This window comes from Pteropus alecto, unplaced genomic scaffold (genome assembly GCF_000325575.1).
Source record: "Pteropus alecto unplaced genomic scaffold, ASM32557v1 scaffold237, whole genome shotgun sequence".
Lineage (NCBI taxonomy): Eukaryota > Metazoa > Chordata > Mammalia > Chiroptera > Pteropodidae > Pteropus > Pteropus alecto.
Genome location: NW_006440624.1, coordinates 1,496,020 through 1,523,012, shown reverse-complemented (window position 1 = coordinate 1,523,012; position 26,993 = coordinate 1,496,020). Strand labels below are relative to the sequence as shown.

General features: G+C 34.7%; 1 protein-coding gene and 1 pseudogene across 1 annotated transcript in view; one reads left to right on the top strand and one right to left on the bottom strand.

Moving 5' to 3' along the window:
• The window catches only part of ADAMTS3 (ADAM metallopeptidase with thrombospondin type 1 motif 3), a 229,759-nt gene that overhangs the window by 129,399 nt on the left and 73,367 nt on the right, over positions 1 to 26,993 (top strand). The gene's annotated exons all lie outside the window — the stretch shown is intronic.
• LOC112484202 lies at positions 25,794 to 25,912 on the bottom strand (annotated as a pseudogene).

Here is a 26,993-nt window from a genome sequence, read left to right as displayed (position 1 = left end):
ATGTATAAATATATTTTTTCTATATGCAACATGGTGAATGAAATCATTCTAACTTTAAACGTTTGCTCTTTTATGTTTTACTTATATTTAATATTCTAAAGCACTTACATATAATGTTACATATATTTAAGAATATATATTTAAAACTTTCAAACTCTAATAGTTACTACCTAATGGTCCTCTTTTAATGTTCATCTTAAACTTGCCTTTTCTATATTACTATTGCTACTTGTATCTTTGGTATATGGCATTTTGCCCCTTTTTTTCTTCTTCATATAAATTGCTATCTAACTTGGCAGCTTTCCCCTTTGTCATATGTATTTTCCCTTATAGAATTTTATGCCATATAATGTCCTTATCATAGCTCTGGATGCTTTTCTGATTTGTTTTTTGGAGCACAGGGAGACTTGGCAAAATTCAAGATCAGAGTGATTATTTTTCTTCTTTGAAGCCAAACAATCCTTATACTGGAATATATTTGAATTTAGTGTCCCCTGTCAAAATTTTAGAGTTTTTCCTCACCCCTTATCTTTAGTTAATTATTTAATCATTTTCCAATAGAAGGTACTTCCATTTCATGGACCCAAATCCTTATCCTACCATGCACGTTTCTGCCTGTTATGGCCTTCCCTACCTCCCACCCTTCCTCCCTTCCTTCCGTCCTCTCTTCCTTTCTTCTTTCCTTCCTTCCTTTCACACAGGCTCTGCTTTGATGGATTTTAGAATCTTGAATAATAATAACAACCAGTGTTGGACTTAAGAAAGTCATTATTGGATTTAGTAGACAAACATCCCTGTGATTGTGGTCTTATTTTACAGGTAAGAAAGCTGAGGCTCAGAAAGATAAAATGTGTGCCTAAGTTATATAATTTGCCCTCACTTGGGACCTTAGTGTACTGAGGTGTTATTTCATTTGTGGGGCAGCATAGAGCACAGGCAGCATAGAGCCCAGCAGGACTTCCAGGATGCCGTCTGGAGGTAGCAGTTACTGACCGGTTATACCAGTGTTGGACAAGAGGACTCCTTGTCTTGTCCACATGAGGCAAGAGCCAAGCAACTGGCTATAGTTATGCACTTTAGAGATTCAGGCAGAAGCCTCAGTTATGCACAGCTTAATGTAAAGGCAAAGCCACTAACACTAACATTTCTCTGCTCAGACCATTGCTACCATATAGGTCTGTGATCACTGAGGGCTGAATCCCTCACTGCAGTGTTGCAGTGTTGCAATTCAGAGGTGAAATCATCCTACTGACCTAATCTCAAGCATGTCTGTGTCCAGGAGGATGCCTGCCAGGTAGCCTGTCACTTTGTGCCCATGACCATTGGCCCTGGCTCCGCTCTCACCCTAAAGATGGGCAGTTTGAACAGAGGTCCCATCTGGGCCACCATTTCAAGATCCACAGTTTTGATGGACTGAGATCAGAATGGCAGGCAACCATATTACAGATGATCTCTTTACCTTGCATAGACCAGTAAACCCAGCCTTCTGCTGATACCACTTACTATTGTTATAAATTTGGAACAAAGAACAGAAAAATGCCACTACATAGTGTCCCACAGACTGAGGGTTTAGTCATACTTTGTGCCAAACATTGCCTTCTCCTGTTTGTCCCTTGCATCATGCTGTCTGTGGGTGCTAACCTCTTCCTGACATCACCTTTAAAGCCAGAAACTTTCCTAAGAGGGAACCTGGTCCGCCTGCTGTACCTGAACTGCTGACCTGCACCCCTGACAACTCCGTGTAATGTATAAGAGCCAGCTACCTTCATTCCTCTCTCCCCAGCTGTACAATCTTTGAGACAGATATCAAACCTATGAAGAGAATCAGTGGACTTTCCCATACACAAAATTTTTGTTTAATTAAGCAAGAGGTTTCTAATGTTGAGCTCTCATTTCTAACTTTGTGATTAAAAAAAGAAAATCCTCCAGTGGCTTCTCTCTGTAGGAGAGATCCAAAGAGGAAATCTCTTGTAGCTTGAGCAAGAAATTGTCTTTCTTGAATTGTCCCACATGTGGGGAATGTTCTGGTCATGGACATTGCCAGTACTTGATGTGTTAAAATAAACTCTCACCTGTTATTGCTCGTCTTGGTCATTCTATTTTCCCTGTGCATTAAATGACATTCTGGGTTTTCAATACAAGGAATAAAAGTGTGCTGGTGCTAGATTCTTTCTCACAAATAATGACATAGAATCATCATCATAATCATTTGAGGAAATGAATATTCTCATTTTTATTTTGATTTTTTCACCCTTCCTAGAAGCCCCTCCCTTTTGGCAACCATCAGCTTGTTCTCTGTATCTATGGATCTGTTTCTGTTTTGTTTCATTTTTTCATTTGTTTCATTTTTTAGAGTCCACATATATGTGAAATCATACAGTATTTTTCTTTCTCTGTCTGACTTATTTCACTCAGTATAATACCCTCTGGGTCCATCCATGTTGTTGCAAATGGCAAGATTTCATTATTTTTTTATGGCTGAGTAATATTCCTTCGTGTATATGTACCACATCTTCTTTATCCATTTATCTATTGATGAACACCTAGGTTACTTCCATATCTTGGCTATTGAAATAATGTTGCAGTGAACACAAGAGTCTGTGTATCTTTTTGAATTAGCATCTTTGTTTTCTTTGGATAAATACCCTGAAGTGATATTGCTGGGTCATATGGCTGCTCTATTTTTAATTTTTTGAGGAATTTTTATACTGTTCTCTATAGTAGCTGCACCAATTTACAATTCCAGCAACAGTGTTCAAGGGGTTCCTTTTCTCCATATCTTTGCCAACACTTGCTGATTTGGGGGTGTTAGCCATTCTGACAGATATGAGGTGATCTCTCGTGGTTTTGATTTACATTTTCCTGATGATTAGTTTTACTGAGCATCTTTTCATTTATCTGTTGTTCCTCTGTATGTCCTCTTTGGAGAAATGTCTGTTTAGGTGTTCTGCCTACTTTTTAATTGGATTGTTTGGTGGGTTTTTTTTTTTTTTATGTTGTTTATTATTTGTTAGATCTTGGCTGAATGTTACTTGTGAGCTCTTCCTGACCCTGCAGACAGACCCAACTATCATATGCCCTCGGAGGGCTAAGTACTTTCTCTTTCTAGCATTCGTTATAGTCTGTAATCATATATCTGTGCAATTACTTGTTTAAACTCTGTCTTTTCCATCAAAACTCTTGAAGGGCCAGGAATCTTTCTGTTTTGCTCATTTTCTTTCTAACACCTGGCAGAGTGCTGGGCTGGGCACATAGTAGGCCCTCAGGAAATATTTGTGGAATTGAATGGACTGAACCTCCAGAAATCCATCGACTGCTTGGAGGCAGTTCCTTGTGATAATGTCAAGTTTACAGGGCCAGTCTGCTAACTCACACGGATGAAACAGAGTATTGACTCACGGTTGCCAAAGGCGGGTTACTGAGTCATAGTTGTGGGGTAGGGAGACAGTGCCTAGCACACAGTCTAAAGGGTGAGGTCATGCTAGAAACGGAAGAAATGGTGGAATTGGTAATAAATTAGGTAGCCAGGAAGATCTAGATCAAGAAGAAATATAGTCAGAGGAAACATTTCAAGGCTAGCAGCTCAGAACTAAAACTATAAACAATGACTTTCTTTCATGTAGTAACCTGTGGGATATGGGAAGCATTTCTAAAGAGAATAGTGAAGAACCAGAACAATAAAGCTTAGATAGTGGCTTTTGGGGGTTTCTTAGAAATACTTACTTTCATTTAAAGGTAGTAATTGCTTACATCAAGGTCAAGAGTATTTCTTTGCTAACTATTTCTGTTGTCATTTATTTGATGTCATAGTAACAGATTCCAAATTTAAAAATAAGTTCCTTTCACAGCATTTTAAACCAAGCAACTATGCAAAAGTATAATCGGTCACCTCATTCTCTTGAAATGTATAACTGAAATGGCAATAAATAATCTACCAATGTAGACAGGATGGAAGAAACAGAAGTGGAAGAAAATTTAGTGTAAGGAAAAAAATATAAAAATCTATTTATGGAAGCGTTTATTTTCATATTGCCTAGTTAATAATTAGTGACATTTTTACTTTCTTCTATTTATAACTTTCTTCTTCCTTTTGCCATATAAAATTATCCAATTTTTAAGTAATTCATATGTATAATAATTCTAGTACAGTCCTGAAAGAGATAATCCCTTGCGACTGATTTTCTTTGCTTCTGGTTTAGCCGCTTAATGCTAAAAACAACTCTTGGCTTAGATGATTCAAGGCATAGCAAGAAAATAGTAATAGAGAATTCTATACCCCCCAAAAGGGGAACTATTCCCAAGCATGAAGTAGAATAAACAGCCTGCCACTTAGTTTTTTAATTAAATAAATACATTTAAAAAATTTTGTCACAGTGAAAAAATATTATAGACTGATTTGTAAAGTGTGTACTTTTTCTTTACATTGCTAACATAGCCATATACTTTGAAAACATTTGTATTTTAGATTCTATGTACCAAACATTTTGTCTGGGGAAATGAAACAGGCAATATGTTTATTTGGGCATATTTTTCATTAATCTGTGGAGAGAATCACTAGTCCCTGTATGAATGTCCAAGAGCACTTTATACTTTTCTAGACAATATCAAGCTACCAGAGACCTAGAACATTGTCAGCACCTCAGACACTTACCTCACAACTGTTTTGACTTAAACAACTGTAAGTTATTCAGCCAATATTTGAACTTTAAAAAAATGAAATCATGTACATCGTATGCAGAGTTTTGTGTCTGGCTTATTTTTGTGAAATTTCTCCATATGTGTATAGCTGAATTTCATTCATTTTTTTTGCTGTTCAGTTTTCCACTGCATGGATATACCATAATTTACTTATCTATTTTATTAGTGGACTGTGTTGTTTCCATTTTGGGCTCTTATTAATAGGGTTGCTATTAACAATCTTGTACATATTTTTTGATGCACATACGTATACATTTCTGGTGGGTATGTACCTAGGAGTGAAAGTTCTGTGTCATATATTGAGCTTTAGTAGATATTTCCAGTTTTCAGAGTGGCTTTATCAATATATACTGTCACCAGAAGGTATATGCAAAGTCTAATATTCGTCTTCATCAATACTTTGTACTGTTGTTGTTATTTTAATTTTAGTCATTCTGGAGGTATGTAGTGATATCTCATTCTGGTTTTATTAGCATTTTCTTGATGACTGTTAAGCTTGAGTATCTTATTATATGTTTATTGACCATTTGGATTAATTGCCTGTTTAAGACTTTAATCCATTTTTCTTTAGTAGTGTATACTTTTGTTATTGATTTGTGGAATAGAAGTTTTTGTGCACATATGAGTACTTTTTCAGATGTATAAATTGAATTTAGCAAAATTTTCCTGTAGTTAACATTTTTCATGGCCTTGTAAAGAATCTTTGCCCATCCTAAAGTCAACAAAGATAGTCTATGTTTTCACTTAAATGCTTTCTCGTTTTTTTCTTTATTATTTAGACCATTTAATTTTGATTTTTGTGTTTGCTATGAAATACGGCTCAAGATTCATTTTCTCCCCCATAAGGATATTCACTCGATCCAGCGCCATTTATTGAAAAGGTCATTCTTTTCACTTTTTATGTTGCCTTGTCATCTTAGGTGACCATATGTGTAGAAGTCCATTCTAGACTCTCTGTGCTCTTCCACTGGCCTCTTTATTAGTCTTTGCATCAGTATTGGGCTGTTTTACCTAGTTTAGCTTTCTAATGGATTTTGATATATGGTAATATAAGTTGTTTAAATCTGTGCCACTTTTTAAAGATTGCCGTGGCTGTTTTTGACTTTTTGTATTTCCATGTAATTATTTTTTTAATTGCCCTTATATCTTCCACAAAAAAAATTCTTATTCAGATTTTGATTGGGAATGTGCTAAATCTATAAATCAATCTGGGGAGAATTGACTGCTTTATAATAATGTCTTCCAAACTCTGAACACAATTTATCCTTCCATATATTTATGTCTTTCTTATTTTCATTCAATAATATTATATGCTTTGCAGTGTACAAGTATTGCATATCTTTTGTTAGATATATTCCTAGTTATCTGATTCCTTTATGAATTCTATCTTTAAAATTTTTTATGTGTGTCTGGCATATAGAAAGATAATTTTTATGTTAACTTTATGTCCATCTTCCTTGTTAAATTTAGTCATTGTTTGTTCATAGAATCCTTTGAGTTTCTGGATAGGTTTTAATTACAAATTCAATTTCCTTAATAGATGTAGTAAAATTCATATTTTTATTTCTTTTTATATAATTTTCAGTTAGCTGTGTTTTCAAGGAATTTGTTCATTTGTTATAAATTTTAAGATTTATTGATAAACTTTATGTTATCTTATTTTTAAAATTGTTTAAGGACCTATAATGATATTTCCTTTTTCATTTCTTATTTTTATAATTTATACTGTGTCTTTCTGATAGATCTTGTAGAAGTCTTCTAATACTACATCATTCTTTCCACAGATTTGACTTTGGGCTGTGTTCATTTTTTCCTATTATATATTTGTTTTGTATTTTATTCCCTCTTTTTATTATTTCATCTAATTTAATGACTTAATTTTTTTCCCGTTGTAACTTCTTGAGATGAATATTTCCTGTTGTAACTTCTTGAGATGAATAGGAATCGATATTAATCCTTTTTTGTCTTTCCAATAAGGCATTTACGGCTATAAATTGTCCCTCTAAGTTCAGCCTTATGTGCATCCCACAAATCATAATATACTATGATTCAGTTAAAAATATTTTCTAATTTCCACAGTGACGTGTTCTTTGACACATGGTTTATAAGTGTATTGCTTAATTTCCATGTATGAAGATTTTCTAATTGTCTTTTGCTTTTAATTTCTTGCTCAATTTCATTGTAGTGGGAGAACACTTAATGATTTAAATTCTCCAAGATTTGTCCAGGCTTGCTTTATGGCCCAGCATAAAATGTTATGGTCCAGCAATAGACAAATGTTCCATGATCACTTGAAAAGAATGTGAATTCTGTCATCGTTGGATACAATGTTGTTTATTACTGAGTCAATTTTATTAATTGAGTTGTTCATATCATCTGGAAATGTATTGTTTTTCTAAATCTGCTTATTCTTTACTTAGTGTTAGTTATGCTTAAACCACTTATTATGATTAAAGATATTTTTTCTCATTTTAGTTCTGCTAAATTTTGCTTTATATGTTTTAAAGCTATACAGTTAGCTGCATGTGAATTTAAAATTGATATGTCTTCTTGGTGGATTGAATTTTTTAAATCTTATAAATGACTTCTTTATTTTTAGTAATGCTCCTTGCTTTAAAGTCTAGCTTATCTGATTTTAGTAATTCTGCATCTACTGTATTTTCTTTTGCATTTGGTGTACCTTTCTCTATCCTTTTATTTTAACTTCTGCTTCTTAGTATGTAAGATACGTTTGTTGTAAGCAGTATGTTGCTTTTTTTTTTTTTTTTTACTTTTGGTTTACTTATGCAGCATGACAATCTTTTTGGTTTTTTTAATTTAAATATGTTCAATTTCCATGTAATATAATTGTATTAGTTTCCTAAGGCTGCCACAACAAAGTACTACAAACTAGGGGTCTAAAACAACATAAATTTGTTTTACAGTCTGTAGGCTAGCTATCTGAAATCTAGGTGTCATTTGTGTTGGATCCTTCTAGAGCTTCTGAGAGAGAACCTCTCTCCTAGCTTTTGATGTTGCCGGAAGTACTTAGTACTCTTTGGCTAGTAAAAACATTACTCCAAATTCAACTTCCATTGTCACGCGATTTTCTCCTTGTGTGTCTGTGTCCAAATTTCCTTCTCCTTGTAAGGACACTGGTCATTAAGTTAGAGCACATCCTAATTCAGTATGACCTCACCTTAATATGATTACATCTACGATGATGCTACTTCCAGATAAGGTTATGTTCATGGTACCAGGACTCAGGACTCAAACACACACACACACACACACACACACACACACACACACACACTCTCTCACACTCTTTTTAAATTAATTAATTTTTTATGGTGACATTGGTTAACGAAATCCGATGTTTCAGCTGTGCATTTTAACGGTAAATATATATATTTACATTATGTGTTCACCTCCCATAGTTAGATTTCTTTCTGTCACCACATATTTGACCCCTTTTACCCTCCCCCTTACCCTCTGGTAACCACTAGTCTATTGTCTATGTGTCTCTGTTCTGTTAATTTGTTGCTTTTAGGTTTATATCCCACATATTTTGGAGTGGGGTACAATTCAACCCACGAAGATAGTTAATGATATATCTGGAATTATACCCACTATTGTACTCACTTCTTATCTGTCTTATTCCTATTTGTCTTCCTCTTTCTCTACTTTCTTGGCTTCTTTTGAATTACTCAATTTTTTTTTTTATTATTTCATTTCCACCTTCGATTATTTACATAAACATTCCTTTACACTCTTTTAGTGTTTACCCCAAAATTACAGCATTCATACATTACTTATAATCTAGTATAATTTTTTGACACTTCCTAGGAAAATAGTAGAATCTTAGTTTAACTTAATTCCATTTACTACTCTCTACCAACATTTGCATTATTATTGTGATATGTCTTAATTCTGCTTACATTTTGTAACCCCAAAATGCACAAGATTCATTTTTATTTACCACTTTTTCTGATGCTCTTCATTCCTTTCAATAAAAGTTTTTATAAGATATTACTTTCCTTTTGCTGGAAGGACTACCTTTAGTATACCTTTTCCTGTGGGGCTGCTGACAACGGTTTTGATGTTTATGTGTTTCAGTTCTGCTTATCTGAGAATATTTTGCTTTATTTTTGAAGGTTACTTTGGTAAGATATTTTCTTTCAGCACTTTAAAAATATGATTCCATTGCCTTTTGGCTGTCATTCTTTCTATTGAGAAGTCAACTTGCCAGTCATACTGTCGTTGCCTCGAAAGTAATGTTCTTTTTCTCTATGGCTGATTCTACAATGTTCCCTTTGTCTTTGTGTTTGTTTTTTTTCTCTCTTTTGTCTTCGGATTTCACTACCTCAGTATGGTTTTCTTTCTATTTATCCTTCTTTGGTTTAGTAGTGCTTCCTAAATTCGTGGCTTGATGCCATTCACATTTTTGGAAATTCTAACCTATATATATTTTTCCCTGCTGAGATCCACAATATATGTATGCTCTACTTTTAAATGCAAAAAGAGAAACTAAAAGCAAACCTGAAGAGCGTAGCTTGGGAAATCTGGATATACCTCTTCATTTGGAGCAGGGCCACCCAAAGACTGGATTAAATTATATATACCTCTGGCACCCTGGATTAAATTTTAAAACTTCACATCACCTAGGTTAGGATCTTCTACCTTAAGCTATCAGTGAATATCAAAATAGTGAAAAGCTATCATCTTGCTAAGGAAAAAGTTTGATGGCATGAATCTGCCTAAAGAATGTTAGTACTTAGCATAGTACTTTATAAAAAGGAAATACTCAGAAAATACTGGCTAAATGAAAGAGTGGGAGCCAAGAAACACAGACTATTTTGTAGTGCTGTTTTTTTGTTAATGTCTCTGACTCTATTTATAGGTCTTATAGACCTGAAAGTGAATATCTAAATAGGAGTGCTTATCGTGCTTTGTAACATTAAAGCTTATAAGCATTATGGGAAACAGCAAATTCTTGGACCTGGATTCTCATGTTGGTTGCTTTAGTGTTATGACGTAATGATAGAGCTTCTAATGTTCACTTCAGAGGGAATTTGCTTTACATGTCCTCAGACTGTAAAATCTGTCAGTATTTATTGCCAAAAGATCTTTAATTTTATCACATTTTTATGTATGTTATCTGTCATATTGAACCCATTTTCCCCAATATGTCCACTTGAAAGATAAAACCACTATTCAGTACATTAATTTTGTGTGCATTATTTATTAGTTCAGTTCTTGGTGTGTTTATTTATATAAATGTATTTTAATAACTTCCATGTTCTAGGAACTTCAAATGTTAGAAAATAAAGGACTCTCTTTTCAAGATACTTTACAGTCATATGCCAGAAAATTGATGTTATAAATATACCAATCTATGATATCTATATCATAGCATCTTATGGTTTACAGCATCTCTTTAGATGTGGTACCCTGGTGCATTGCACAACCGGCAGACTATAGTGGTTTTGATGTATAACGTATACTTCTTGCCTTCTGGGAACTCCCAGTGAAGCCAAAGAAAATAGTTGCAAATAATACTGTAATGTAGTAGTATACGTGTAATAAAAGTATGCATCAAGAATTGTGGGAAACATGAATGACATTGTGCTATGGAAGTGTGAGAAAGATTTCCAAGAAGTGATTGGCAAATATGAGTAAAATATTTACCAGATATAAAGAGGTAGAACTAATGTGAGTAATTTTTCCAGTTGTGCTGGAAATGGCTCTCATTTCTCCAGCTGATAACCTGTCCTCCTCATGACCACACAGCTGCATACATCTTTATGCAATTATGAGGTCACATCTGGTAGATACTAGTCTCTGAAACAATTTTGTTCATATATCATAGAAGACGGTATTGTCCTTAGTTTTGTTGCTCCTACAAATATGAAATTTCTCAACCATTATTTATCGAATGCTTTCCAACATGCCAGGCCTTGTATTGTGTAGGCACTATGGATGCAAACAGAAATGAATCATGGTCAATTTCTCAACAACTTTATAGAACTAGTAGGAGAGGAGGCAAAACAAACAGAAACTTAAAGTACAATAGAGAAAATGCAAAATAGATGTACTTATAAAGTGCTGTTATAGTATTTTTTTAAAAAAGCTTCCTGGAGGCGGTATGTATTCCTGTACACATTAAATAAGCATTCTTTAAAAGTTGCACATAAATCTCCTTTTTCTTTTGAATAGCATTTATTGACTTTTTTTCTAGTTATAATACTACTCAAAATTTTGGAAAAATTGAACAAAATTTATAAAGGAAATCCTTTTTAGAATATATCCTTTTTTCTCTGTGCGTGCCCATGTATATATGGTTCTATGTTTTGAAATTGGACTTTTTCATGTTTATTGATTCCTTCTAGTCATTCATACATCACTATGGAATTTATGACTGTTGGGCTCCTTAACTTTTCATATCCTTGCTCAAATTTTATTGTGATGGGCAAACTCATCTTATGTAAAATAGTAGTTTTTGAAATAGTAAAACCAGAACCACAATTTTAATGTAATATGTTACAGATTTTTTGAGAAGTTTGCTTTACATCCCTTAAATTGTTGTTGTTTTTAACCTCCAGAAATTCAAACCGTATCTCTCTCAGACAAGCATGGTGGTTCAGAGGATGGACTGTAGAACCAAACTACCTGGGTTCGAACATCAGCTTTTCTGCTTTATTGTGTGACTCTAGGCAAGTCACTGTATCTGTGGCTCATATTGCTCGTCTATAAAATGGAGACAGCGTCATCTATTTCATAGAGTTGTTTCGAAGATTAAGTTAATATATTACTCTGACAACGGTGCCTAGAATATAGTAGGTATTAATTTTGTTAATGAGATGTATATTAAATAAAGAAAAAAGAGATAATTTTAAAGAAAAATCTTTTATTGCTATAAATATAGAATATGCTGGTTTCATACCAAAAAAGAAAAATAGAGATATTAATTAGTCTTTATATTTAAAGTCTATTTTGAAAAAATAGTTCAATTGGTAAATTTTTACTATTCAGTCTTAAATATTAATATTAGAAATTACTAAAGAAAATATCTTAGGTATGAAAATCTATGTAGTACCAATAAGCAAAATATTTTGCATTCATTTTTAACCTTTTATATGTGTGTTATGTCATATTCATTTCCATAATACAGAAAAAACAATGGCATTCTTTTTTTTTTGGTAATGTACATTCATTTGTGTAGAATTATACATTTCAGAGATGTCTAATTACATGAAGAAATATAAGCAAATTAGTGTATTTGTACAAGCTGCTTTGATATGTTGATCAAAAATTAGGAAAACAAAAGTCAGTAAAAAGAAATTTCCATTTGACATTTTTAACTCCTTATAGAATCTTATTAGTGTTTATATTTAAAGTCTATTTTGAAAAATGTGAATGGCATCAAGCCACGAATTTAGGAAGCACTACTAAACCAAAGAAGGATAAATAGAAAGAAAACCATACTGAGGTAGTGAAATCCGAAGACAAAAGAGAGAAAAAAAACAAACACAAAGACAAAGGGAACATTGTAGAATCAGCCATAGAGAAAAAGAACATTACTTTCGAGGCAACGACAATATGACTGGCAAGTTGACTTCTCAATAGAAAGGATGACAGCCAAAAGGCAATGGAATCATATTTTTAAAGTGCTGAAAGAAAATATCTTACCAAAGTAACCTTTCAGGTTGGGGGTCTATATCATTTTCATCATGCAGCAACATTGCTTGATTTAAGGTTCATCATGATTGCACTATTGATTACTGTCAGATACTAGGACATTCAAGGGGAAAAAATTAATTTATGGCATGAAAGGCATTGTTCCAAGATTGTAAGAAGCACATGAACTGTGCAGGGATAAAGAAAAGCAAATGCCATCAGGGCAGTCAGAGTGATTCTGTAACTACATAGCCTTGCCCCAGTGAAAAAGATATTGGAAAAATTCTCCATGATTCAATGTCAGTAACATGGTGAGATTAGCAAGCCATAATGGCCTTTCTGCATTGGGAGCCGGGATAATCATTTGATCCATCTTTCTGTCCTCCTCCCTTTAGAATAATTCTTCCTACAGTTTTGTAATAAAAAATGTGCATTAACTATATACAAATTAATCCTAATGATACTAATACTTAATCTTTGAGTATAGCTTACTAATTTTGCCAGCTTCTTAAAAATAAAGGACTATTTTATTGTTATCCACAATAATTCATTGATATGTTTATTATATTAACTGGTGATGTGCATTCAGATTGACATAATTACTATTAATTAGAGTATATTCATTCAATTAGCATATCAGTACTTAGTAGGTAGTATGTATTTCATCAGCATTGCTGTCATATCCTCAATAAAGTTATTAAACCAAATAAGGTCTTAGTATTCGTAGCACCTTCATATTCAAATGGTGGCCAGTATCTGGGGAATGAGGGAAGTGATTGTGTTCTTTCACTGAAAGATTTAGCAATGACATTTCTTTTTCCCCCATGGCCTTTTCTCCATTATACATTTCCACTATAGCATTTGCCTAATTCATGCTCATGACACCAAATGTTATTAAAAGGTTAACTCGTATAATTTAATATAAATCAAGAGCATAGTAGTCTAAATAACTATATGCTATAACTTGAAAAACTCAAAAAATTCACTCATCTTATTATTTGCACAATACCTTGAGGCCCAGGGTAGGCCTGATGGGTGGTGTCTCCATTTTACATTGGTGCAAGGTGAAAAAATCAAAGGTGTTTGCAAGGCTCAAGATGTGAGCAAATTGCTAATCTGGTTCACTGTTTTTGTTTTTTTAGTTGCTTATTTAAGAAATTATTTTTCAGTAGTAAAAATTAATTTTATCGAATGTTATATCTCTACTTTCTCCTGTGTTCCCTGCATAGGTGCTTAGGAGATTGTGCTTTCACTTAAAACAACCCAAATATTCTGATTTTCATCTAGTCACTGTTCAGTTTTAAATTACAAATTATTTATTCCTGTCTTGTCCCTTCAGTCTTTTTCAGAGTTTTCTTTTTTTCTATTTTCTCCTCCTTGTTACTTGCCTTTCTCCCTCCCCCCCACCCTCCCTCCCTTTCCTCCTTTCCTTTCCTTTCCTTTCCTTCCCCCTCCACTTCCCCTTCCCCTTCCCCTTCCCCTTTCCTTCCTTCTAGGATGCCTGAAACTCTCTGCCTTTCAATCAGCCGAGGTAAATTCACTTTATAATCTCTCCCCTATATTTTCATAATACACATCAGCCTTTAAAATTGTTGAATTCAATTAACCCTGAATTTATACATTAACAGATTTAGATGGCTCTGGTCCAAGGCTGAGGTACCTCTCTTATTACTAAAAAAATTAATAGCTTATCAGCTGAGAAATTGTTTTATGTACATAGTACTTCTTAACTAATATGGAAAGGCATTACTTCAGTTACTTTTTTTCTTAGATTATGTAATAGGTTAATTTTATACTGATGTGACTGAGAAAAATGAAATGTAAATAGCAGATAAAAGATGTATAACATTTTGAAAGATAAGAACATGTAGTTTATCATTTATTGTTTTACGTTCTATCATCTAAGCTAATTAAGATCACATAGAGAAAAAACATTACATTTTAAAATAAGCAGATCAGCTGAAAATAAATAGTTCATACTGTAGTATACGGTAGAGCAGCGCATTATAAATGTGTAACCCAAACCCCCTGGTCCAGTATCTCCTGGAGTGCTTCATAAAGTGCAGATTCTAGAACTTGTTGCAGATGTCATGTAGTAAAATGTCTGGGAGGAGACCCGAAGAATCAGGTGATTCTTATGCACACAAGAGTGCTATAAAGAAACCATGTTTTTTTTTTTTTTTTTATTAACATTACCTAGAATGACAGCTGGTTTTATTTAAAGACCTATAAAGTACACTAAAGCAGTGTTCAGCATACATAAATACTAAAGTAGTTTATATCATGTCAGGAGTATGGAGGGGGAAGCCTTTTGAAGAATGATCTCATAGGCATTCTTTGGCAAAAATCTGGCAAATGTCCTGTGTACTCTAGTTAGACGTACATTAATCAGACATTCCACCCCCTAGGAAGTAAATTTTGTGGATTGAATTGAAGTGTTTTTGTTATCAGGTCACATTTTTTAAGAGAAGAGAAGGCAGTCTTTGTGAAGGAGAAGAAGTCACTCTTGCATAAATTAATTGGCATCATTTTAGATTGCCATGTTATAGCCTTCAGAGATTTCAATGATATTTTCCAATGTTTCATGTTTCTATACTCACGTGTCAGATGAGGCATATGATAGAATAGATTTATATTTAAATATTTTTATATTTAAATATTTCTCTTTTCTATAAAACATAATACTATTTTATTTTCTTGCTTTATCGAGGGTTTTTTGTTGTTGTTGTTTTGTTTTCTTTTTTTTGCCACTGTTCATGTCTGCTGATGACTGAGAAATCCTTGTGACTATTGATTTGGGGATTACAAGTAAATTTTAGTGAGCAAGCAAACTTACAAATATTGAATCCATAAATAATTAGGATTGACTATATTATATATATATGTTCATGAACATATGTGTAATATCATACAATATTATAGTGTGTGTGCCTGTGTATATTATGATAAGATTAATTGTGCTCCTGCTCTTGGTTATATATCTTGTGTCCAATTTTTCTTTTATATTATCACTTCTTGTACTATTAGAAACTTTAGTAGCAATTAGCTATTTTCCTTTTTCACACTGACACATTATGATCCATTTATATCCTCATTTTTCTCTAAACTCAAACCATTTGCCTGTTTTGTTCACTCATTTATTTGTTTACCAAACATGTATTGATCTCTTGTGTTTCAGGATTATTCACTACTTTTTAGCACACTTCCCTTTTATAAAAAAAAAAAATTGGGTACAATCATCAGATTTTATAAATAACAAAAAAAATTCTGTACTTCAGAACATTTATTTATGTTCCTCTGTCTATAGTTCCATAAAGTCAGTATAATGAAGAGGTCCAAAGCAAATAAGATAAAGGTGCCCTAACTCTCATATTCTTCTTGTGTGAGTACAACTGTATTATGACAAGTGTTATGTAGTACACACCTAGCTTTTAGCCTTGTTGTTACATGAATTTATGTACTGCGGTGAGTTTTATTATCCGTGACTGTTCTTTGTGCTACCGAGAATTTATTCTGATGTCCACTGAAGAGGGAAAATTTGCACATGAATTTACACTTGAACATTTTTTTTTTTTGAAGTTTTTGCTTTACAAACATTAATAGAAAATCCTCTGGGACTGCTAAAAATATCGATTAGAGTCATATGAAATAATCTTTAAACAAAGAATATTCATCAATTTCTTCAAGGTTTTTTTTGTTTGTTTTTTTTATGTGGTGGACCCTGCTCCCGGGAGGTCACCATATCAATGTCGAACTTAACTGCAGACACCCGATTAGCATAGTGCACTGTAGCCCAGAACTCCTGGCTCCAGCAATCCTCCTGCCTCTGACTCCCGAATAGCTGCGACTATGGGCACGCACCACCACGCCCGGCAAAGGATTCTTTGGGATATTGTTTTGTTCAGGTGAACCACATTCTAAGCTGATGAAATAAGTAATATGACAAAAATGAGTAGATTGTAATGAAAAATAATTAGATAAAATCTTTTAGAGGAAGAATAAAATTAAGCTACAATAAGAGTTGTAGCTTAAGAGTAGTTTAGGTAGCAAAATGTTTGGCCAATGACAGAAGGTTTAGATTTAATGAAGAAAGGAAATTTACATTACTAAAAGTTCTTGGAATAACATTTAAAGAAAATAATTTAAGTGGTTGAACATATGGTAGAAAAGATAGAAAATAGAGAAAGAGAAGAAGCATACCATATATAGAACCTGAAATAAGATGTTAGACACAGAAATGCAGATAGAATGGCAAATCTAAGAATATTATATAGCAAGTATTTTTAGAATTCGGCAATGGCCTGATGGGACAAACAAAGTGAAAGTAACCCCAGAGTCTTGATTGCCTGGAAAAGAAGTACAGGAAGATTGTCGAAGGATGTATTATGTTGAGATAAGTTAATGCTTAGAGAAAATGACAGTGAAAAGATATTGGAGCAGAATGTAGAAATGTTCTGTAATTCAGGATGTGTAACCTAAGGATTAAAAATGTATTAGAACTCTTTGACTGAGTACGTTGTCCAAGGAAATATGTGTAAAAAGCAAAAGGCCTTGAGTTATTCTCAGCCAAATGAGGAACACAGGATGCAGCAAGGGGCCACCTAGAGACATTTGGAAAACTGAGAGCGGGGAGGAATGAAATGCAGAGTTGAAAGCCTGGATCAGTGAATAGAACGTGTGACAATCTACTCTATTGAAGAAAGGAAAATGGGCTGGAAATGGAGACAGTGGTATAGAGAGATGGGGAAAGAAATTCTCGTTTGACTCAGGTCAGTTTCTGTAAAGAGGGAGCTATACTGACTGAAGCCTGGAATGGAAAGAGGTAGAGAAGGTTTTCTACAGGTTGGAGTCTGAAAGCTATTAAGTTGCAGACAAGACAAAGCTAAAATGTACTTCCAGCAATGTTTTGTCTAAGCGGATGCTTGGACAAGGTTAAGGAGTTTATAAAATATTTAAGAGCACCTGGCATATAGTAGATGTTCAATAAATGTTTGTTAAATGAATGAATGATCTTTCATTCCTGCCTTGTATACAACCTATGGTTTTTGGTACATTTTCTGAATACTAAAAGTGTATTAATAGTGATCTTAGTGGAATAGTTATATGGCAACGTAAGCTAGAGGCCAGATTGGCAGCACTTTCTGAGGGATGCTAGAGAGAAAAATAGAGGTATTAGGCAAGCTCCACCAAAGTGTAGAATCACAGAAGCAGAATTCTGGAGGTAGGAGGGTTCTTTCAGGTCATTGAATAGCCAAACCTTCTTATTACACAGCTATGGATTTCAGGCCCAGTTTTGTTAAATAGCTTACCATATATATGTCAAGGTTCAGTTCCAGAAAATTAAAACCACACTAGTTATTTTAAGCTTGAAAGGATTTAATATAAATAATTAAGTGCACATTAAATTGTTGGAAGGATTGGAGGAGTGGCCTCTAGGCTTGGGCTCTGGGACTAGTTCCCAGAACCATATAGCAGATTGGCCCACCCAGGCAACTGCTGTTTCAAGTCTAGTCAGGGAGGGAGAGAATGAGCAAGCTGCTGCGGGACCTGTTGGCTCCGAGAACTTGTCACCGAAGATGTTTTCTGAGGATAACAAACTGCCACTACTGCTACTGCACTTTTGGTATCCACACAGCTGGAGACTAGACCTAGGATGCTGCTACAGAAAATGTGTCTCCCCAACCACATTTGCCACTTCTGAATTCCAAACCTCACATGAGTGCATCTTACTGGCTCAACCCAAATTCTCAACCGGAATCCTAGCTACAAGCATATTGGGGCACATAGTTCACCTTTTATGGGAGTGTGTACTACAAGCAGGTTGAAATGGATGTGGACTGCCAAGTAAGCAAATTTGCCACTCCTGTTCCCATAACCACTGAGACAGAACATGGGAGCCCTGTTATGAGCCTTTCTGTTATCACTGAACACACAGGCACAAAAAATAGATAGTTACGCAGATTCAGTCCTGCCTTCTAGAAGTCACATTCTGAGATTGAGACCTATAAGAAAAGTGACCACTTAATTTACTGTTCAAACCAGGAGACGTTTGAAAGTGAAAGAAAACATTACTACTATTTATGCCAGGATAATAGGCATGATACAGAACTGGCCCAGGAGAACCAGCCCCAAGCCTGTCTATAGCACATTTAAGGTTCTTTATGATCTTACTTTAGCCAACCTTAGTGAGACCACATCTCTCAACACAAATCTTCACTTACATTTTTGTTCCTTCCTTTTTGAAGTTCTATTCCCCTAATATGTCAGTACTTTCTAGAGCTTCTCCACATGTTGTGTCCATTGTCGTGTCCATTGCCTGGAATAGCACTCCCTATTTTTCCACATGTCTAACTTCTGCGAATCTTTTAAAATCCAACTCATACATCACCTCCTCTTGAAACATTCTCAGAATTCTTCCAGGTGGAGTAACTTGGTTCTTCTTCAGTTATATACTTTATATACTTACCTGGTATGAAAGTATCTGTTTATATATCTTTCTCTCCTATTCGGCTATGACATTCTGAATGACAGGAACTGGGCTTATTGATCTTTTATTCCTAGAAGCTAGGTCGGACTCTGTGCTAGAAAATTGCTCAAGAAATGTTTGGAAATAGATGGGTAGAAGGAAGTAAGGAGAGGATGGGGGAAAAAAAAAACAAAAGAGTGAGGAGAGCAAGCAATGGAAAGAAAGAAGTAGAAAAGAAAGAAAAAGGGAGGGAAGAAGAGAGCATGAGGAAAAGTTCTAATGAACCTTTTCTTGTAATTCTAACATTTTCATTTGTGATGATGCTTCTTGTATTACCAGTCTATTAGATCTCTGTGAATTGAGATTAAATAAATTCATGTTCACTTAGAAATAGATTTACTACTTGTAGTTTGGATTTCCCTTCTGATATTTATTTAATTTCTTATTAAAAATTATTGGGGTGACATTGATCAAAATTCAATGTTTCAAGTGTACAATTCAACAGCATGTCATATATATATATATGTATATATATATATATACACATATATATTTACATTACATTGTGTGTTCACCATCCAGTTAGATTTCCTTCTGTCACCAAATATTTGATCCCTTTTATCCTTATATCTACCCCGTCCCCCCTTCTCTCTCATAACCACTGTCACTGTTCATGTCCATGAATCTCTGTTTGTTAATTATGTTTGTTTGTTGCTTTTAGATTGATATCCCATGTATGAGTGATACCATGTGGTTTTCAACTTTTTCTGTCTGACTTATTTTACTTAACATGATTATTTCAAGATCCATCCAAGTTATTGCAAATGGCAGTATTTTAACTCTTCTTATAACTAATACTCCTTTGTATATATGTACTACATCTTCTTTAGCCAATCATCTAAGACACTTCAGTTGCTGCCACGTCCTGGCCACCATGAATAATGCTGCTATGAACATTGGGGTGCATGCATCTTTTTGGATAAATGTTTTCAAGTTCTTTGGGTAAATATTCAGAAGAAAGATTACTGGATCATATGGTAATTCAATTCTTAGTTTTTTGAGGGACCTCCATACTGTTTTCCATAGTGGCTATACCAATTTGCAGTCCTACCAGAAGTATATGAGGGTTCCTTTTTCCCCACAACCTCTCCAACACTTGTTATTACTTGCCCCATTGATGATACCCATTTTAACAGGTGTGAGGTGGCATCTCATTTTGGTTTTGATTTGCATTTCCCTAATAGCTAGTGAAGCTGAACATCGTTTCATATGCCTTCTGATATTTAAAGAAAACGTCAGTATTTATTTGATGACAGTCAGTGTTTAAATATTTTTACTACCTTTGTTTAACCAGCAGATAGGTCATTCCTCAGTTTGAATTGAACATATCAATTTGGGGGGGACGGGGTTTGCACTAAAAATCTAAAAAGATTTTTAAAATCTAGGAAGCCAAGCTTAGGTACAATAAGACCTAGTAAACCATGAACCACCTTTGTTTCAATTTCTTTCACTTATCACGAGGTAATTCCTTTTTTGCACTCCAAAAAGACAGTTTCATTTTACCTGTTGTGGCCCTTGGTGTTGATTTTAGGGGCCACAATGAGCCTTGATTTAGAGAATTTATTTTTTGCCTTCACCTCTGTAACATAACTTCTTGAAGTTCACCCCTAATTTTCTATCATCTAAATATGATTTTTAAAAACCTAGTTTGCAATTCTCCCAAAAACTCAGTGCAAAACATTTTTAGTGAATATTTCAAACAATGTGTTCTTTACACTGTAAGGCGATACCTATGTTTGCTAAGGTTTTAATTTTTTTAATTCTTTCCATGTTTTTGTTAAGTAACAAGCAGTTTTACTTATTTACTTATTTTTATTTTTATTTTTTGGCTACTCTTGGAAGTCAGTTTCTTTCTGTAAACACTTTTATAGTACCTTTTGGCTCAGCCAGGTTTTAGTGAACAGAGAAGTTCAGAATAGAATTTTTTTTGAGGTTTACTAAATGCTGTTCAACTTAAATTGTTCTCCCTTGCATATGATACCCTGTGTTGCAAAGACATTTTTAAGGAGATTTACTATCTCATAAATATATGATTTTTTTTAATTAAAAGAGCAGTGTCAGAGTTTTTACTATGAACATTTCACTACTAACTTCCACAAGTCCATGTAAATGTATATAGAAAGTCATTTAGGGAAAAATGAATGACTATAGAAAATTTTAAGTCATGTTACAGAGTAACATGTGGTAAATCCAAGCTTCTGTAGCACTATATATATGCTCTGAGCAAAACTCAATTAAGTGAACTTCTGCTTCTGACTAAGATGAAATAGCAGACTGGATTTATCCCGTTTTAAACAACCAGACATGGACAAAATATAAGAAACAATAGTTTACGAACACTAGGTATCTGGCAATGCACAGTGATCCCTAAGAGATGAGAAACAAAAGAGGTGAGCCTCAGCATTGCCCCAGTTTCCCGCCTGGAGAGTTTCCAGTCTGAATCCCAGGGAAGGAGAACTCAGGCTGAGCCTGACAGACACTCAGAGTTGAGAAGTTTGGGCTGAGAGTCTGAGAGATGAAGGTGGTCAGAATTCACAGCACTGAATATGGGAGAAGAAAGAGCTCCAGACATGTAGAACTCTGAGGGTCTGTAGAAGTTCCCCTCTAGTGATTAGCTGAGACCTGATCAGCACATTCATGTGAGGAAACTATGCAGAGCTTGGGAAAGAACCATATGAGAGGCTTAGAGGTAACACTGCCTGCACTTCCTGGAGCTGGGAAAAGTGCTTGTTCCCCTTAGGCAGACTGGACTATCTCATGATTCACCCAGTATTGGAGAGAGCACACAGAAGAGTCTTGCCTCAAGTGTTCTGAATACTTAGTTCTAGAGAGCCTTGTTCTGATCTGATTAATATATCTTAAAAGCAAGACCTAAAAGGACCAAACTGTTTTCAAGTAGCTTAACTGCATCAAAGAACAAAGCTCAAGAATATTTACAGGAATACAAATACATTCAACAGCCAAGGTAAATTTTTTGTTGGAAATCTGATCAAAATTACCAAGTATGCAAAGAAGCAAGAGAATGCAACCCATACTGAGAAAAATCAGTCAAAATCAACCAGAACTGCCAGAAATGTAATAATTAGAAGATCAAACATTAAAATGTCTATTAAAACTGTATTCCACATGTTAAAAAAAAAATGGAAGATACAAATACACTCCCGATATTTTTGCTTCCATATGGTCAGCACTATCTGGGAGAATATATTACACACTTACTGATATGGGCGAAATACGAATATAACTTTCTTTCCCCTGGAATATTTTATTACTTAGACTAATAGTAGTTTTATTTTAGAAAATAAGTGTTATTAGTGGAAATTCGCTTTTAGGTTGGCTCAACAATTTTATTTGAATGCAAAAAAAAAATGCTGTGTTATTAAATTTAACTTGGATATTGTCATTTGTAGATTAGGAGTTATACTATTCCATTCATAATATTCGATAACAAATGTTCTGTTATAAATTTATCTTAAATTTACAATAATTACTATGGCTCAAATATATTGATCATATATTATATAATTATAAAAAATGACCTTTCATTTGAACATAAGACAAAACTATTTGACCAATATTATCCAAACATGCATAGCAGTTTAGATTTTTTTTAAAATATAGAATGACCACTTCTTCAATATTTTAATGTTATGATGATATGCATTTTTAATTCTATGTTTTTATAACTACTTCAGTAAAAATTTATTGGAGGTAGCAAAGTCAAATATTATTGCATTTAAACAAAAAGACATAAAATGAATTTTTAATCACTTAGGATAAAATTCTGTCTGTGTCGTGGATATATAAATACTTAAATAATCAAAATGTCACCTTTACTCAACCTTTTGTAGGTTGTCTATAAAATCTGGAAAAATATATAGCATATTTTTCAGAGAAGAGATTGCAAATGTCTTTGACAATTTTATATATATAGGGTGATGCCTCCAGACTGTATAGTCAATGTGCTCTTCTTTAAATGGTGAATGAGAAGATTGCATCTCAGTGATAAATCACTAGACTTCTACATTGTCATGAAGTATTTTATATCATAATGTAGATTCTATAGTGTAGTACATTTTTCCCATGAATTGTATCCCTAGCCAAGGGTTTAGCAACAAATAAATTATACATGATCAATTGCATATGATCCAAAAAGTCATAACAGTAAACATCTTTCATAATTTAAAATAGTGAAATCATAGACCAATTATTAATTATGGAAATTTAGCCAGGAGGAAGATTTTAGTGTCCTCTAGCCTAGCTCGTTTATTTTACAGATAAGAAAACTGGGGTTCAGATGTTTGGCATCTTTCCGAAAACCATACAAATGGATCAAAGTAGAGCTGAGGCTAAAGCTCTGTTCTCTGTATTATTTTTCTATTTCTACATAACAAATTCACCAAGAACTTAATGGCTTGAAACAACATTCATTTATTAGCTCACAGTACTGTAATTCAGAATCCAAGGTGACCAGACTGGGTTCTATGCTTAGGGTATTACAAGGCTAAAATCAGAGTTCTAGCCAGGTCAAACTCTTATTTGGAGGCTCTGGGAAAGAAACCATTTCCAGGCTTATCAGGTTGTTGGCAGAATTCAAGTTCTTGATGCTGTAGGACTGAGGTCCCTGTTTCCTTGCTGGCTGTTGACTGGGGTTCACTGTCAGCACTAGATGCCTCTCTCTGGTCCTTGCACAGACTCCCTGCATCTTCAAAGCCAGCAATAGCACATCAAAGCCTTCTCATGGTTCCATTTCTGACATTGCTTTCTGCAACTGGCCAGAGAAAGCTCTCTGCTCTTAATAGTTAATGAGATTAGATCAGACCCACATGGATAATGCCTCTATTTTTTAGTCAACTCTTATAATCATAGAAGTCATATCTCATCACATTCACAGGTTTGGGATCTTTGTGGGGCCATTTTAGAAAGTCTGCCTACCACACTCCTGAATGTATTCTAATTTTCTTTGTATTATACTATACAGTCATTCTGAAAGAGCTATACTATAAATAGTAATAAAAAGTTTAGAAATACGTATATAGTTTCCTTATATCTTACCCAAAAATAACTTCGATATTTATGTGGTTTATTCCATTATTTTGCAAGATCTCTGCTTTCTGCCTTCTTTTGCACACCTTATCTAAAATTGTGCCTACTTTACCTTGTTACTTTTACTCCTCTCATTCTGTTGTTGTTGTTTTTTTTTATATTTATTTTTCAGTTATGGTTAACATACAATATTATATTAGTTTCAAGTAGACAACACAGTGATTAAACACTTACATAATGATCACCCCAAGAAGTCTAGTACCATCTGACACCAAACATAGTTATTACGATGTTGTTGACTATATTCCCTGCGCTATAATTTACATCCCCATAACTATTTCGTAACTACCAATTTGTATTTCTTAATCCCATCCCCTCTTTATCCATTCTCTCAGCACCTCTATCATCTAGCAACCATCAAAATATTATCTATAAGTTTGTTTTTGTTTTGTTAATTTCTTTTTCTTTTTTTTTTAGATTCTACATATAAATGAAATTATATGGTATTTCTCTTTCTCTGTCTGATTTATTTCACTCAGCATAGGTTAATCCATGTTGTTGCAGATGGCAAGATTTCATTCTTTTTTTTTTTTTTACAACTGAGTAATATTCATTGTATATATGTACCACTTCTTTATCCATTAGCTATTAAGGGCCACTTAGGTTGCTTCCATATCTTGGCTGTTGCAAATAATGCTGCAGTGAACATATAGATGCACATGTCTTTTTGAAGTAGTTTTTTGGGTTTCTTTGGATAAATACCCAGAAGTGGGATTACTGGATCTTCCTCGGTCACTTGTTCTAAGCTTTGTTTTAAAGTCTATTTTGTCTGGAGTATTGCTACCCCAGCATCTCTGACCCCCATTTTCATGAAATACCATTTTCAATCCCTTTACTTTCAGTCTCTGTATGTCTTTCGATCTGAAGTGAGTCTCTTAGGCAGTATATGTAAGGGTCTTGGTTTTTTTATGCATTCAGACTCCCTATGTCTTTCGATTGGAGCATTTAATCCACTTACATTTAAAGTAATTATTGATATGTAGTTACTGCCATTTTATTATTCATATTTTAATCCTTTTTTTTCTTTCTTAGAGATTTTCCTTTAACTTTTCTTATAATACTGGTTTGGTGGTGATGAACTCCTTTAGCTTATTCTTGTCTGGGACACTCTTTATCTGTCTTTTGATTCTAAATGATAACTTTGCTGATTAGAGTAATCTTGGTTGTAGGTCCTTGCTTTTTCATCACTTTAATATTCCGTGCCAATCCCTTGTGGCCTGCAAAGTTTCTGTTGAGAAATCAAGTGACAGTTTTATGGGAGCTCTCTTATAGATAACTAAGTGCTTTTCTCTTGCTGCTTTTAAGATTCTCCCTTTGGCATTTTAATTACGATATGCCTTGGTGTGCCTGTTTGGGTTCATCTTGTTTGAGACTCTTTGTGTTTCCTGGGTTTGTGTGTCTATTTCCTTCACCAGATTAGAAAAGTTTTCAATTATTACTTCTTCAAATAGGGATTCAATTTTTTTCTCTCTTCTCTCCTGGTATCCCTATGGTGTGAATACTGGTAACTTTCATGTTGTCCCAGAGGCCTCTTAAACTATCCTCATTTTTATATTTTTTTCTTTTTTCTTTTTGTTGTTCTGATGGGTTGTTTCCTGCTACTTTATCTTCCAAATCGCTGATTCGATCCTCTGCTTCATCTAATCTACTGTTGATTTCCTCTAATGTATTTTTCATTTTAGTTCTTGTATTCTTCATTTCTGACTGGTTCCTTTTTTTTTTTTTTTTTTTTAATGCAAGGCAACCCTTGATTGACCTCACAGATTGCAAAGACCTTGTCAGCTTACAATCTCTTATTTTTTTATGCCTATAAAACCTGGTCTTCCTAGGTGGTCTCCCATCCAAATACTAACCAGGCCCGACCCTGCTTAGCTTCCAAGATCAGGTGGGATTGGGCTTATTCACGGCGGCATGGCCATAGGCTGACTGATTCTTTTTTATGTTTTCTATCTCCATTTTTATGTTCCCTGTCTCTTTGTTTAAGTTCTGACTGAGATCATTGAGCATCTTTATAACAGTGTTTTGAACTCTGTCTGGAGTTTGCTTGTCTCCATATTGTTTAGTTCTTTTTCTGGAGCTTTGTTCTGATCTTTAATTTGTGACATATTTCTTTGCCTTCTCATTTTGGCTGCCTCCCTGTTTTTGTTTCTATGTATTAGGTAGAGCTGCTGAATCTCCCACTCTTGGTAGACTTTATGTAATAGGTGTCTTGTTGGGCCCGCTGGTGCAGCCTCCCTAGTCACCTGAACTGGATGTTCCAGATATGTCCCTTGTGTGTATTGCGCATGCCCTCCTGTTGTAGTTGAGCTCTGATTGCTGTTGACATGTCATTAGAAGATATGGATGCTCAGGCTGACTGGTTGTGAGGACTACTCATGAGTACAGTGGAGGAGCTGTTGTGTAGGGGCTGACCCTGTGGAACAGGATTTGCTTTGGCAGGGCTCTGGTGCCTCCTTAGTCTGCCCTTTGGGTATGTGGTTTGTGGAGGTGGCTGGATGGTGCTCTAGTGTGGTCTGAAGCTGACCACTAGATGTGTTGATTCTGGGGCCTCTTGGGAGAGGCTATAGTGCAGGCCAAGGTAAGCCATTGCCTGTGCCCTGCCTGGGGCCACTTGTTATGAACTACAAAGTGATCTGCAGATGATTGCCACTCGTACTGGGCTTGGAGGTGCCTGGAAGAGGCTAAGCTGCAAACTGAGGCCAACTGCCACTAGCGCTGGGCTTGGGGCTGCTTAGAAAAAGGTACAGGGCATGCCGAGGCCAGATAGTTGCTTGTTTAGGGTTTGTAAACCTTTGAGAGGTTTTAGGAAAGTCCACAGCATGAGCCACAACAGGCCATTTGTGTGGAAATCCAGTGGAAGCGGGTTAGGTGGGCCCACAAGTTGGATAGGACAGGATTTCAGGGAATCATCAGGGTGGGGCAAACAGTGTTAGGTTGATGGAGACTCAGGTGCCCCTCCCACACCCCATTCTGTTTTTATTATTCTTACCCTGCTTCATCATTC